Here is a 15028-nt window from a genome sequence, read left to right as displayed (position 1 = left end):
ATCTTCAATACAACTCGCACATATTGTGCAGCTCAATTAACTGGATTTGCAGAATCACAAATCTGGAAATAACAGTGTAGTATTTCTTGATTTTTATGAGCATGATAAAAACTCCACCAGGATGAAAATGCAACAGGGAACATTGTCTTCCTCCAACACAATGAAGTTCTAACCTCATTCTGTTGGATGAAGGCACTCCACAACCTCACAGAAATATGTCACATCAAGAGGCATTTCTTGCTCCTCAGCCAGTAAAAAAAAACCTTTTTGACATCACTGTCCAAATGACATCACTGTCCAAATTAAAAGCAAATCAATTAAATTTCTCCCATGAAAAATAATATGAGGGTGGCCCTTTGGAAAATAATTTAAGGTTCTTCAAAAGTGCTTTGAAGTGTTTATTAACTCTGTACAAAAATTAAGAATGCTTCATATTTATAGCATTTTGTGAATTTTTATTTTTTAATTTGAATCTGATCTCCTTATCACCATTTTGGATTCCAAGACTCCAAAATTTTTGCAACATGGAATTTCTTTGTTAGGGTCTGGAACATACTAGAAAACAAAAAAACCCTGTTTCGGTATTTTGCTGTATACCTTATACACCTTATAATCATAGTTTAGCTAATAATGAATGCCTCATATTTACTTCAAAAGAAATACAAAATTGTTAAATACAAAATTATACACGTATCTGGGGTTTGAAATAAAATCAATTTGGCAATAGCATGGAACCATAATAGGCAAAGACAGGACACTATGATGTACATACACCTAGAGTTGATGGAAACTCAAGGCAAGTTGCCATTACAAAGCAAGGGAAGATGCCATTACAATAAATGTAGGATGTTATGAGAAAATCATTAACTCTTGAACACAGTAATTTTCAATAAAATGTTGTGTCTGACCTGTTCTCATCTGCCCAAGATAGGAAATTGGGAAGGCAGAACAATGACAAAATCAAGCAAGTCTGACGTGCTGACAGGAGAGTGGGTGGGGAATAACACAAAAGCTTTTATAAATAATCACTCCTGAGCTAGTATTAAATAACACACAGTAATTAAGTTCAAAGTGCTACCACCACTGTGAGACATCTTCAGTACAACATTCCATGAAGAAACCTTTAATTTTTTACCAAGGTCTGGTAAATAATTGTAATAGAATTCCCCAGGTACCTGCACTGACTGCCACTTTTAGAGGTTTGAGAAACTTTAATGATTTGTTCTATATGTAAGAAACAGAAGAGCTCTTAAAAAGCTCTATAATGAATACAAAGAAAAACTGTATGCCCCAAATAAATTGGATTAATTTGAATGAAAGTTAAGTTTCATTTTCTTTTGCAAGCCGTCTTGACTAAAATGGATATCAATTTAAAGCTTATGTTCATTTTTCTTATCATGCTATTTCATTAACTTATCATTCTAATTTCATTAGCTTTTTTTTTGTCTGACGAAACTTAAACATTCGCTTTTATTAAAGGAGTAACTTGATCTGTCAAATCAGGAAGACAATATGACACTTCTTGTCCTTTAAAGCTCATTGCAAAAACTCCAGTGAACATGTAAGTTAAAAGAAACGGGGAAAGTGTGGATTTTAGAATGTGTGAGAGGTGAGGGGCAAATCTTGTTGTTTTTTACTGTCTGTCAGCTATGAGATTACAGTTTTATTATATTTTGATTTATCACTATTAGATAACAAGCAAATTACACAGGGAAAAAAAAACCCAAATCCACACCCACACCCACACACCCAGCTGGATAATGAGCGTTCGTATTTAAAGCCTGTCGGGTGAGAAGGGTCGTGATAACTGCGTCGTTTAGTTGTTGCTTAACTAGCCAAGCAGTGGGACGCGGCTTGGAGCAACCTGGTCTAGGAGAAGTTATCTCTGCCCAGGGCAGGGGGCTGGAAACGAGAAGCAGCCGCACCGGGGCTGATTGGCGCAGGCGGCCCCGGTCCCGCCCGCCAGAGGCGGGCACAGGGGACCTGCCCTGTGCCGGGAGCTGCCCGCCGTCCCGGCAGCGGGGCAGTGCATGGGGCGGGAGGGCAGCCGAGCCTTTCCCCGGACGCAGGGGCGAGTGGCAGCGCCGGTGCATGCAGTGGGGCGGAGCGGGGGCAGCCCGGAGTGATGCGAAGTTGAGGCAGGACGGAGCGAGGGAGCCTCCTCTGCTCGCAGGGCAGCCCAGCCCCGCAGCAGGTGCAGCGGAGCCCGGGCGGAGGCACCGGCGGGCCCGGCGCTCTCGGCGCCGCAGCAGCGCCGCAGCCCGGGCCGGGCGGACCCGGCTGAAGGACAAGAGCCCCGAGCGGAGCTGCGGTCTTCGTCTCCTTACCAGAGGCAGCGACGCGGAGGAGCGGCCCTGAAGGGAGAGCGGTGAGGGGCCTCGGCGGTACCGGGGTCCCGGCTGCGGCGCGGAGCGGAGGGTCCGAGTGGGGAGGGGGAGAGGGGATGTCGTTCCACCTCGCTGCTTGTCCCAGTCTACCTTCCCTCTCTTCCCTTCCCGCAAGGGGAAGGGTGCTCGCGGCAGAGGGTCTGGTGTAGCGGGAGGAGAGAGAGCCATTCAAAGGGATGGGAGGGGTGAGAGTCGAGGGGCTGAGGGGAAGAGCCATGGAAGTCGGGTGAGTACTGGGGAGCTGAGGGGAAGAGCCGTGCCGTGAGGCGAGAGCCAAGAGAAGGAGCCGCAGGGGAGCCGCGTCGATGCGGTGTCTCTGAGCGAGGGGACGGTGTGACCTGAGGAGGGAGCTGAGGGGTGTGGGGGAGCGCCATGTCCTGAGGGGCGCCAGAAGGACACATCCCTTCCCGCCCTTTTCGTGAGGGGCGCTCGGGCGGGGACACGAGAGGGCCCCGGGGGAGGCGCGCAGGTACCTGTGAGGCGCGGCAGGCGGGCACTCATCAGGCGGGCTCTGGCGTGGTCGTCGTCCGGCGGCGAGTGCGGGGAAGCCCGGCAGGTGCTGGCGCCGCTCCCTGAGGGACTTGGGGCGCCGTGAGGGAAGAGGGAGCAGGGAGGCTGAGGGGGCGCCCGCCCGCGGGGTCCCTCAGCGGCGGCTCCGCAGCCCTGAGGGGAGGCGCGCGCGCGGTGCTCGGCGCGCGCGGGGCGCTGAGGGCGGGAGCGGGGGCGCGGGGGGGGGGGGGGGACGCGGGAAGGCGCCGCTTTTCGGACACGGAATTCTGGCCGGTCTCGGCCGGTCCCCGTTTACTGCTTGGTGTCGCCGTGAGGGGCCGTCGCCGACAGCCGCCCCGCGGTGGTGTCAGCGGGGGTAGCACCGCGGCGTGTGGGAGCAGAGCCCCCCCCTGTTGGGTTGCCACCCGGTTGCAGGCTTGGGGACGCGGTGTGAGGGACATCGTGGACCTGGGATGGCTCCCAGAGCGCCTGGGATGCAGTGCCTTCCCTGGATATTCCCTCAGTTTCCAGCCCGGCCGCCTCTGAAGGAACGGCGTTGCGTAATTGCTGCTGCGCCTCCCGGTTGGGCTCAAAAAGGAGGAAAACGGTGAAGCGTGAACTTTTCGGGCGACACATCGCTGAAGTTGCGGTATTTAAGCGGGTATCGAGTGGCATTTTGTCTCTTACTGCCTAAATAACCTACTCGTTTGAGCCCTGGCCGTGGAACAACAGGGAATTTTTGGGCAGTGCGCAGCCCGTTTTGCGTGCTCGTCAGAGTTCCCTGGGGATGGACAGCGGGGAGCAACTCTAGTAGTAGGCATCCTTGAAGGTCTTCCCCCCCAAAGCAAACACCTTGAAATGAATATATTTTGATTTCTTTTTTGTATTACGACCAAATTACTTAATTTTGGGAATAATTCACGTGATATTACTTATTTCCAGACTTTTATTGCCAGCGTTTTCTCGGTTAACGTTTCCAGTCTGAAGCTGCCTGCTTTTCCAAGCAATTATCACACAAGGTCACTTAGATTTTTAGCTGAGCTAGTTTTAAAGCACCGACACTTCGTAGTGTGCAATTAACCTTTGCTTCCTTACGTTTCCTTGTTTTTGTTCCTTTGTTGCAGTCATTGATCCAGACCGAACACTGGATACTGCAGTGGCTTTTCTTTTCCAAAAGACCAACCAGTTTGTGCTGGAGTCTTCTGCTCTGAGACAGCTTTCATGCTGTTGTAAAAATATTTCAGTTGAAATACAGGGAAATGAGTATTTAGCACAAAATGCTTGTGATTTATTTTTCCTTTTTTTTTTGGCGTGTTTTCTGTTAACAGAAGCTCTTTATGGAACCCGAGAAAAGAAAATGTTTGTTTTGTGATGTGTCTGTTAAATATTGAGACTCAGAGGTGAGGATCATGTCAGGGTGTTGTAAACAGGAGTTTTTCTTTTCTTAGGGTGCCTTTAAAACAGTTGGGTTGTTCTAAAGCAGGATTTGGGTGGAGAAACCCATGGGATTAACCAGGGCTGGAGGTGAGGACGTCTGAAATGGTCCTGCATCTTTTTTCTGTGCAGGGTGATGTCACCTGAGCTCTGAGTCCTCTCCTTGCCCGTGTGAGTGGATGGGAGGCAAGTGACTTGCTGAGTAAGTGCTAATGAAGCAGTTTTCATTTTTTATTTTTAAATTTCATTTTTAAAGAAGGTTTTGGTGGATGGAATCGGTGGCAATTGCAGCCGGGTGTGTGGCTACTGTGCCCCGCTGGCACGGCTTTGTGTGTGGCCTTCTCTCTACCTGTTGAGACATGCACAGAGGACGTGGTTTGCCGGAATACTCTTCCTACTACTTGAAAAGTGTTCTGCGATAATTAAAAGTGTAACAATGTCTGTTCTGACTTGGTTATTTTCTAATTGATGCTCTTGAGCATGAGATACATTACATTAGTTTTGATTTAAACTGCAGAGTGTTTATTGCCCTTGCCTGCTGTTACCCACTTTGGGCTCTTTAAAGTGCTTTTTGTCCACATTGCTGTTTTAGCCAGGTTGCTCCCTTCAGAACAGTAGAAGAATTTACCTTGGTTTATTCCTTATTGGTCAAATATCTTGTCTTTGACGCACAAGAGAAATCCCACTGCAGTATTATAGCCTATTGGGCTGTTTGTGGTGAGATCAAATTCGTGGGATGATTAGCAAATGAAATAACTTTTTTCCTCCAGCTCTAGACTTTCAACAAATATTTTTATTTCTGTTTGATTATTACAAAGTCATATTTGTGAAGAGAACAGAACTGTGTTTGAGAAGTGCTGACACATGAGAAGCATTTGACATCATTCACCTCCTTTGTTGGTATTTCTAGTCCTCAGAAAAATTTTAGCATGGATTGAGTTCTTATTGTTGTTTTAGAAAGTATCTTTGGGCTGAAAACTGACTTTCTGATACAGCTCCAAGTGTTTGTGAATAGATATTGTAGAGGGCTCTTCTCCCTGTTTTCCAGGAAGTAAAATACACTGGAAGCATTTAATACATTTCTCTGTCCTTCCCCCAGGACAGCTTTGCTGGGAGGTAATTTCCAAGACTTGTGACATAAGGTTTCCTGAACCTTTTGATGAATTACTTTTGATCTTTCATGACACTTGGGTGTATGTATGTTAAAATGCTCAGGGTGTGAGGTCCTGATATTCCGTGTAAGAAATAGGCATTTAAGTGGCTTGTAGCCCAAACTGTGCCTATGAACTGGTTTGTCATGCCCATAATTTTATTTGTGTAGGGAAACAAGCATAGCTTTCTTCTTTGCTCTGTGCTGTTCTCTCCTCCTATGAATGGATGGTTCAGCTTCACAAAAAATAAGCAACTTAAGAGTATTTTCCCTTCTTACTCAGTAACTAAGGGGAGAGTTAATGGGAAGTCTTGAGTCAGCTTCTGGAAGTGAGCCTTAATGCCCTGCAGAAACAGCATGTTTAAAAAAGAAATAAATTCAAATATTAAGGCTGTGTCTCAGTGTATTTAGAGGGAGGTAACAGTGTGAATGTAGAAGCTGGACTAAAACTTCCAAGTTTCTTAGTCCAAGACTATATTCCATTAGAGAAGTTATTTTCGCCACCAGTCTAGAAAAAGTTATTTATTTCTTATACCTGCAGATGGAGTGCATAAGTATAGCCAAAACGTCAAACATGAAATTTAGACATCCAGGATTTTAGATTAAAATTCAGTTGCATATTCTGTATTTGTGTTGTTTTGGGTTTTTCTGCAGCCCCCATCCCATTTGAAAGTTATTTTGAGTTAAGTCAAATGAATAAGGTGCTTTAATGCCAGGAGTACCAATTCATGAAATACACATTTTTAAAAGTATTGCTAAAAGTTTCAACAAAAATTAAGTGCTAGCTTTAAAAAAAAAAAAAATCACAAAAACCTAGCACAAAGCAAACAAAAAGAAAAACAAAGAGGCCTCAAGAAAACACATGGCCAGTACTCACGTGTTCTAACTTGCTCTTAGCTTTATTTCCAGGACATCGTAGTTGTCTACCCAATTTAATGTTTCAACTGAGAAATACTCAAATTTGAGGCAAAGTGAGGTCTGCTTGACACTGCAAAGTGAGGTTTTCTGGCTGACATTGCAAGTGAGATGGAAGGAGCATCTCTCTCTGAATGGCATCTGGGTGAGGAGCAGGAGGTATGCCCAGGGTACTGCTGTCAACACGAGAAGCACAGCTTGTGAGGTGAGGTGGGAAGTGTGGCAGCAGAGCCTGCCGCCACAGCCAACCCCAGCAGCTGTGCTAGCACTTCATGTAGTATCTGCTTCACATTTGTAAGTGCTAGGGATTTTAAAATGAGAGAGTTGTTAGAGTGTAATGCTGTTTGCTAGGACCTCAATGGTTTTTTTTTTGGTGGGTTTGCTTGGGAAGCCACTTGTGGCAATTGATCATAATGCAAACATCGGCTGAGAAGTACTTCTTTTTGGTAGTATGGTGTGCTGCGGTGGACCTTGCAGCAGTATCCTGCTCAGGAGTGTTCTTGGCTAGAAGCTTGCTGCCGCTGGGGAGCTGGGTTTGGCATGGTCCAAAGTCACCATAGCTCAGTTAAAACCCGTACATCCATGCACTGTAAATGCCAGCAAAGCTTTGCTGGAGAAATACACCCCCGATGAAGCCTTGCTGGTCCTTAGAAAAACTTTATTGCCTTAAACTGAGCTTTGAGGGGTGTGTGGTGATGTGTGTGGTGTTTGGTCCCTGGGCACCGAACTTTACCATAAGTAATCAAGCTTAAAATGCTCGTGTGAAGTTTTGTCCGCACACTCTCTGCTTCCCAGCAGTGCAGAGTGGAAAATTCCACGTGTCGTGTGTTTCAGTAACATGTCTGGATAGGCCACTCTAGTGCTTGGGGCATCCATGACTCGTGGGGCTAAAAGTAAATGGGAGCTGCTGGTGTCAGTCTTGTGAGGACTTGTGTGGAAACTTGCCCAAGGACGGTTGATGATTATCTGAGTTTTTTTTTTTCAAGTTGAGAATCCTGAAAAACAGATCTGAGTGTGTAAAATATGGGAGTAAAGCTGTCATAGTTCTTTAACCACTCCTAATGATAAATCATTAATTACTGTGCTTTGTGACGCTTTGGAAATTATTTTGCTGGTTTATCAATTAGCTTTATTTTCACGGAAGTACACTTGAGGACTGGAGTATTCCAAATCATTTTATCTCAGACTATACTTTTATTAGAGAATCAGTCTTGCCTTAAACTGCTTATTAATGAAATAACTACAGATATGGGCTATAAAGTTATTTCTATTTTAAACCCCCATCAGGTATTTATTGCTATGTAGTGTTCATGTTGAGAAAGTTTTAGTTGCTTTCCAGAAGTAGAGGAATACCTGGGAAGTGCCATTTTGGTGGGTAGGAACAGACATGTGCCTGTGTAGAACCACTTGGAGTGTGCCTGGATGGGTTACTGTTCATTTGTTTTGGTTTTACACCCAGATTGTTCTGGGAATTGTAGTCTTGGAGATGGGAACAGTCTTTGTCTTGACCCATTGTAACCTTTGGATTTATTTTCTCCTTTCCCTAGTATTTGTGAATTAACAGATTGTACCTAAGTCTTAGACTGTCTTTGAAAATCTACAAACCCTGTCTTTAGATTTTGAATTATACTCTAGACTTACTCAACTACTGTTGCTAGAAATTCGCAGGAAGCTTATGTGTGTTTAAAAATTTTTGTACAGCTACTAAAAAAAAAATTTAAAAAAAACCCCACCCCTTACTAGAGTGTATTTTGCACCTTTTAGAAGATTCCCAAGTTGATTTCTGTCCCCTGTAGCTCTGGTAAGTGATGTGGTCTTGCTCTTAAAATCAGAATCTCGGGATTAAACCGTACAGGAAAGCCGTTATGCTACTTTTACCCTTACTCTAGGCCCAGATTCTACTAGAAAATACTTCAAAGCAGGCACTCAAAATACAAATCTGAAAGCAACAAACAACTGAATTTGAAGAAAACCAACCTGTAAATTTCAAAACAGAAGCTATTAATTAACAGACTGAATAAGCTAAATGTTTTTGGCATGTGGTGTTGCTGCAATTATTTTAATGGGGCTGAATAAGAGCAAACCATGATGAAACCAAGTGTTTTTACTTTATTCCAGGTTGTATTTCCCACTGCTGAAACAAACCTGTGATAGTTTCCTTTGTGATTTTTGTTTGTGTGCCCTGTTAAAATGTGCTTATTTGCTATAGGATGAAGTCAGAAACGGAACAAAGAAATTCATTGAGTGCTTCTGGGTGTCATGTGATGGCGTGACCAGGGAGAGCTTGTACCAAGCTGAAGCCAGCTGGAGTGAAAAGCAAAGCATCCCCCCAATAATTATTGAAGTTAAAGTGAAAATCCCAGTAAAATGGGTTTCAGTTTAAAACTAATGTTGTCTCAGCACCTGAGGCTTGTTCATGAGGCAAAATTCATGCTTGGGTGATGGTAGCATATAACTACAGGCACCAACAAATTAGGCTCACAGCAAAGTGCACTGCAATTTCTTCCAGCCCTTTCTTCAGAGGGCCATTATAGCAAAGGACATCCAGTCATTAATTCCAGTGTTGAAAATCAGAGTCAGGTTTTTTTCTTATTTTCATTTTTCCATCTTTTTAGCACTTCATTCAGCTGCTATTTCAGCCTGTCTTTTGATGCCAGTGTGAGACCAAAGGCTTCATGGGCAGCTTTGACCCTTCAGTGGAGGCATCTTTGTCTCCATCTGCTCCTGCGGCACTTATGCCTCATCCTCTCCACAGGTAGAAAGTTTCCTTTTATTTTCAGCACTTAGTCCTGTGGTGAGTTATTCTGTTCCTGGGCTCTTCAGGGCACGGTGGTCGCACAGCAGGAGCAGGGCCAGTAAAAAACATCTTCACCAGCACGGGTGTCCCCTGGAAATGTGGAAAAACCTGTTGGCTTCTCTCTGTTGATACCCCCAGCCCTGATGTCACAGCCATATTTCTGGTTCTTTCTGGTGCGAAGTGGCTGCAGCAGGTGGAGAAACTTAGGGTTTCAGGTCTGGGTACTGGGAGGGAAGGTCTCCAGGAGCTGAGGGGACTTTGTCAAGGGACTTGAGTGTTGTTGCCAAAACACCGTGTCGTGAGTCAGTTCCCGGTAGCTGCGAAGGAAGAGGTTGTAATTTGTCAGGAAAGGTTCTCACGCCGTGTTGGACCAAGCAGACAAATCTCTCCACCAGGAGTGTGCGTGTCTCACTTGCGAACAGATGGCTCTTGGCTGTGTGCACGCAGCAGTTGTCTTTCCGAGGTGCCAGGGGCGGGATAACCACGGGCAGCAAGGAGCAGATCTGCCTAATGCAGAGCGCCAATGCGGAGCAATCCGAGCCGCTGGCACACCGAGTCAGGTTGTCCTCGGTGGAAGGCTCACAGGGTTTGGAGCAGTGTGTGAGTGCTTGGCTTTGCTAGTCTTCACTATGTAAAGTGTTACAAGTTACAGGGATCTTGAAATGCCCTGTTTGAGATGCCCAGTGCAAAACAGGACAAAAAGGACTGGCTGTTCTTGCTCTCTTTGCTTTTATTTGGGTTATTAAAATGACTCAAGAATGTCTTTTGATTTGTTTTGATTACCCTACCTGGTAGGTCTACAGAGGTTAATGTTTCACAGGTTTTAAAATCTTGATTAAACTCAATTCCATGCAGTTAGTTGGGCTGAACTTGGAAAATGGATGCTTGTACAATACTGACCTTGAATAAATTTCATAATTTTTACTGTGTATTGTTTGCTCAGTTTTAGTGCGTGGAGTGTTAAGGAATGTAGATCATGTGGAGTGGAAGCTGCCTCGGCCCTGTTGGAACTTAGTTCACCTTATGAAAATATTTAATTAGACTTGAATCCTTTACTCTCAGGGAAATCAGATTTTGGCTGGTACAGTCACTACTGCAGCATTATGACCCCAAAGCATGCATGTTTATAAGGGACTTGATTAAAAGATCAAATTATTGCTATTAATAGATTTGGAAATCCTGAGTAGATTTAGAACATAACCACTTCATAAAGATAATATTTGTGAGTATTTAATCTTTTTAGATATGATCAGTCTTTTCAGAAGTTTGGGGCAGTTTGCTGTAACCATGAAGAATCACAGAGCACTTCTTTCCAAAAGCCAGTGGTGAAGTGTTACCAGGAGTGTTATACTTTGGCCACTTGCTCTAAAGTTGTTTTAATAGGACAGAATGCCTTGCATAAGAGTTGTATTCCCATGTAACTTCTGAAAGATCCATCCACTAGCATGCTTTTTGAAAATATTTTGTGTATAAAATGTAGAACCTTTCTTTTGAAGAAGTGCCTCTTCTGCCATGCTATCTGTGAAGTGAGGATTTCCAAAATCCTTTTTCTACCATGGCTGAGTACAAAAGCTTCGGTAAAACCCTTCAATGTTTGATAAAACCTGTTGCACATACAGTAAGTGGTTGCTAAAAGTGGTTTCATCAATTGCGTATCCTTTTGACTCCCTCTTAATAGCTCCTTTGCTGTTTGCATAGCTGACACAGTGAGTCTGACAGAGGATTGTAATGCCTATAAATCTTCCTCTTTTGCCTGTGGATGAGATGTTCTTGTACTCATTGAAATGCTTCAGTCATTGGATAGAAGAAGGTGTTTGGGAGACTGTACAAAGCAAATGCAAAAGCCTGCTCTTGTTGCTACACGTGTCTTACTAATTTCTTAATTTATTCATTTAGTTGGAAAAAAGGAGCCTGTGGTTGAAAGCCAAATCACACCACTCATCTAAAACATTGCAACACAGAATAGCAATCACAGCTTACACTGTGCCTCAGCAATTAGTAACAGGATGTGTGATAGAGAAAATTTCAGGACATAAACCCAAAGGCTGTACAGTACCTGGTACCAGAGTCTCTTCCCAGATGATTTCCCGATTCTTTGCTCCGAGACTCAGCGCGTTTCTATGTTTCCGGTGCTTTTTTGCTGCTTTTCATCATGGGGTCACTTAGTTCCAAGGGCTTCCTGATCTTAAACTGCTGTTTGCAGCCTCGAGTCAGCTTGTGGGCCTGTCATGCTCCTAAAGGATTAGGGAGTAGTATTTTGGATTGCCTGTGGAATATGTACAGCACAGCAATCAGTACTATGGGCTAAGAACATGTTTTACATTTTCCAGCTTAAAGGAATGGTGAGGAGGCAAGTTTTAGCTTGAAGATCATGGTCGTCCTTACTGTCATCTGTTATGCCACTGATTAAAATCTTCCTGTCTCCATGATAAAATTATTTTCTGAGATTTGCTGTCAGACATAATTTGGTCAGTGTATTTCCTCATGCAGGTAGCATTTCTGGGTGCTTGGCAAAAAATGCTGAGGTGGACTGCTATTAAATCTTAAAATATTTGGGGGGAATGTGAAAAATTAGACATGTTGAAGGATGTGTAAAAGGAAGGAGTTTTTCTTTGGTCACTCCTTTGGTTTGGAATCAATGCATATTTGTGTGTAAGTGTATTTCTATTTTGTTGTTATTATCAACTGCACGTGTTTGGCTGGCACAGCTAAGATTTGGGTTGAGTACATGCATATTTAGCATACAATCATCCTGTACTCAGTATTAGTGAAACCTTCTCTTTGTCTTGAAATATTTTATTTGTCTTTCAACATGATATCTAAGTGCAAGTGCCTTCTGTTAGTCATTCCTGGCTATCTGGGGTTTGATAAAAGGCTTTGCTTACAGGGCCTTTGGTCGTGCAACCTGGGTTTTAGGGCTTGGCTCTGTGTTTGTATAGCTGAGGTGTTCACAAGCCTCTGGAGGATGGGTATCATGTTTTACCTGTCAAACTGTTTTTAATAGCAGCTAAAGCAAACAGAACTGCACACGAAGTAAGTTCATGTCAATGGGGTTTGGAGTAGGCAGGGCTGGAGCAGCAGTGAATTGGGTAATTCTGAGATCAGTGGTCATTCTTTCCCTGTTTTAATGCTTCCTTTCTATTGAGAGCAGTAGTAAACCGCTTATGTTGGCTTTTTGGTTTTCTCCCAGAGGCAGTTTGTAGTGCTCTCCATGACCAGTTCTTCTGCAGCTTCCCTCAGCATTTCTCTTGCTATGCTTTCAACCACGTGTCTCTTCCTACAGCTACAGTACATCTGATCTTGAGAGGAATCAACACCCTGTTTATGTTTAATCTGTGGTGAAGGCTGCAGTTGGGCATGGTAGGGTGGGATTGGCTCCTGAGGTGATACTGCCCTGCTCATGGTTCCAGTTTTATGACCTCAGGTGGGATAACTGAGGTCAAATATGCCTTAGTGGGAGAAAAGCAACTGGCTCTGGAGCCTGGCATAGGTGGTTGCTCTATGTAACTGAAAACTGGTCAAGGTCCCTCTACCTGTGTGGGAACTGCATCAGTTCTGCAGCTTTTAATGTAAGTTTAGTTGCTGATTAAATACATCTTTCTTTTGGAAAAAAATATAAAATTAAAAAATGGTGTTTCTGCCCTTTTTGTTCCAATTGGCTCAGATGCTAACATGAAGTTTTATAGAGTTTGCAGCTCCAAGAGCAGAGTCTGTGTTCTTCCTTCTAAAGTAAAGAGTTTTGTGTAATGAGGTGTAGTAAAGGGAGGGGGACAATACTGTCAGCAAGATGAAGGAATAAATCTGCTTGTTAGCACCACAACTCTGGCAATTTGTAGTATGCACAGTTTGCTGAATTACATGAAAATCTCACATTTCCCCTTTTTAAAAAATTAATAATATTCCTGGGATGCACACAACAGCTTTCCATTTGGGCATAGTCATTTCATTGCTAATTAGCTCCCAGATTTGGGCTTGCAGAGGTGGCAGCCTGTTCCTTTAACCTGTGCTGTCTCTGTGGAATGGTAATGAGTAATTTGAGCCCTTTGGGTAAGGTGAGTGATCAGCAGCTCAGAGGTTGCTCCTTTGCTGTCAGAGGAGCGCTGCTGTTTGGGATGAAGGGCACCTTTCCCGGCAGAGGTCCTGCTCAAACTGCCCAGGTAAACTCAGCAAACCTTAGCAAATCTAAAGAAAGACTGAATGGAAGGGAGGAACTTAAAAAAGCAAATTGCATTACTGAACTCAAGATCTGTCAAACTTCCTTTACTGCTTGTGAAGTCAGGAGTGTTGTTCTTAGTGAATAAGAAGGACTCTATATCCTTATGTGTAAGTGCCTAAGAACTGTTTAATCTTTTGAGTAGTGATAACGTGGGAGCAGTTTGCATTCAGGCTGTGCCAGATGGAGGTGAGTGAGAGGCTCTTCTGCCTCTGGTTCTCTCTGTGATGGAGGAAAACGTGGATAATGGTATTGCTGGCTTGACAATAGCTATTTCCGAGTTTCAGAAATAGCAGGTAGGCAGCCAGGAGTGTAAAGCAGGAGAAAACCCTCAAACATGCCAAAAAGTTCTATTAGCAGTGATTAGCAGATTATTAAGGATTGGCAACAAATCTAAATGTAATCTTGGGTACGTGTTCTAGGACTGTAATTGACTGTTACACCAATTATTGCTTGGAATTTATCTAAAATAATTTAAGATTGATGTTTATATAAAGGACATTAAGCCTTAATGTTTAAACTATTATTCTGAAAGTCAGCTAGCACTACACTTATTTCAATGTCATTCAGTTCTTTTCCACATTGTCCAACCTTCAAGTATCAGAGCTTTGTGAAGAAGGAAGATCCTCCCTCCTGTTTTTTGCTTCTGAAGGTCATTATTTTCTGTGTAGTCACACTTCTTGTTATAGGTTCTGTTTAGTCCTTCTGGGTGAATGGAAAAATACTTCCTTAAAACAAAAAAATCATTTAGAAGGTTTAGAAGTGCTTTGGTCAGCTGAAAACTGCTCCAACAGTATGTCCAGGAGTGTGCTTGATTTTCTGTAACCCTTTAAAACTCACACTTCCTCTTTTATTTGAAAACCCCCACACAGAGGTCATTAAACCTACTCCAATAGCAGCTACTCATGAAGTTAAAGGCACACCAAGAAGTTAAACATTAACTTGTTCTTCTTGTGCTCCAATAGGAGAACCCTTGACAATGAGCAGTTGGTTTCACTACTGCAATGCTGCTCTGCATCTGGTTCTTCTCCATATCCTTGTTTTTAGGGCTTTTTGGCTGAAAGGAATGGCTTCAATTCAGGGATAATTTTAGGGGTGTTGCTTGGTTGCGCAGTATGGTATGTTTTAGGGGTTTTGTTTAATGTTTGCAAATTTGGATTTTCCTTTTTACCATCTGTGATAAAAGGATGTTGCATGCCAGCTCACACACCGAAACAGTCTTGTTTAATGGAGGCAAATCCTAAGAAGAAGAACTTAAGACAGAGGTACAAAATGGTTTTATGTTGTTAACTATCCTGGAGAAATGCATCATTCTGTGTCTCTGGGCTTTTCTTTCCTCTTTTCTGTCAGGACACCTGACGATTCTTTTTCATTTTTCTGGTGTGCAGAAATGGAAGGCAGTCGCATTGGACATTGATCCTTTTTATTTATTTTGGCCAGTGACTTGTTCTGGGGGTTGACAGCTGGATTGTAGCTGGGAGTTAGTAGAACTTCAGAAGAATCCCTGAGCTCTAGTTGTGATTAGCTGGCTTCAGCTGAGCACCACCTTGGTGTTGTCCTGACACTTCTCAAGACTTCTGTGCCTGGCCACTGCTTGCTACTTTGGGAGATGAGCTGAATCAAAAATTCCCACTGGAATAGGC

The 15028-nt window shown here is 43.6% G+C and overlaps 2 protein-coding genes across 9 annotated transcripts in view; one reads left to right on the top strand and one right to left on the bottom strand.

Moving 5' to 3' along the window:
• The window catches only part of ARSJ (arylsulfatase family member J), a 152679-nt gene extending 149642 nt beyond the window's left edge, over window positions 1–3037 (bottom strand). For all 3 annotated transcript variants that reach the window (XR_008436767.1, XR_008436766.1, XR_008436768.1), the window contains exon 1: window positions 2861–3037. The gene's annotated coding sequence lies outside the window, so the exon portion shown is untranslated. The remainder of the gene's footprint in view (window positions 1–2860) is intronic.
• UGT8 (UDP glycosyltransferase 8) overlaps window positions 2009–15028 on the top strand; it is a 35882-nt gene continuing 22862 nt past the window's right edge. The window contains exons 1-2 of one of the 6 annotated variants that reach the window (XM_053975731.1): window positions 2009–2368; window positions 4443–4512. The gene's annotated coding sequence lies outside the window, so the exon portion shown is untranslated. Of the gene's footprint in view, window positions 2369–2890; window positions 2944–3296; window positions 3538–4442; window positions 4513–14630; window positions 14651–15028 lie in introns of those variants that run through there. The other 5 variants (XM_053975732.1, XM_053975730.1, XM_053975734.1 and 2 more) reach the window with 5 other exon arrangements.

The sequence above is a fragment of the Vidua macroura genome, chromosome 4 (assembly GCF_024509145.1).
Source record: "Vidua macroura isolate BioBank_ID:100142 chromosome 4, ASM2450914v1, whole genome shotgun sequence".
Lineage (NCBI taxonomy): Eukaryota > Metazoa > Chordata > Aves > Passeriformes > Viduidae > Vidua > Vidua macroura.
This window is presented reverse-complemented; position numbering and strand designations above follow the sequence as displayed.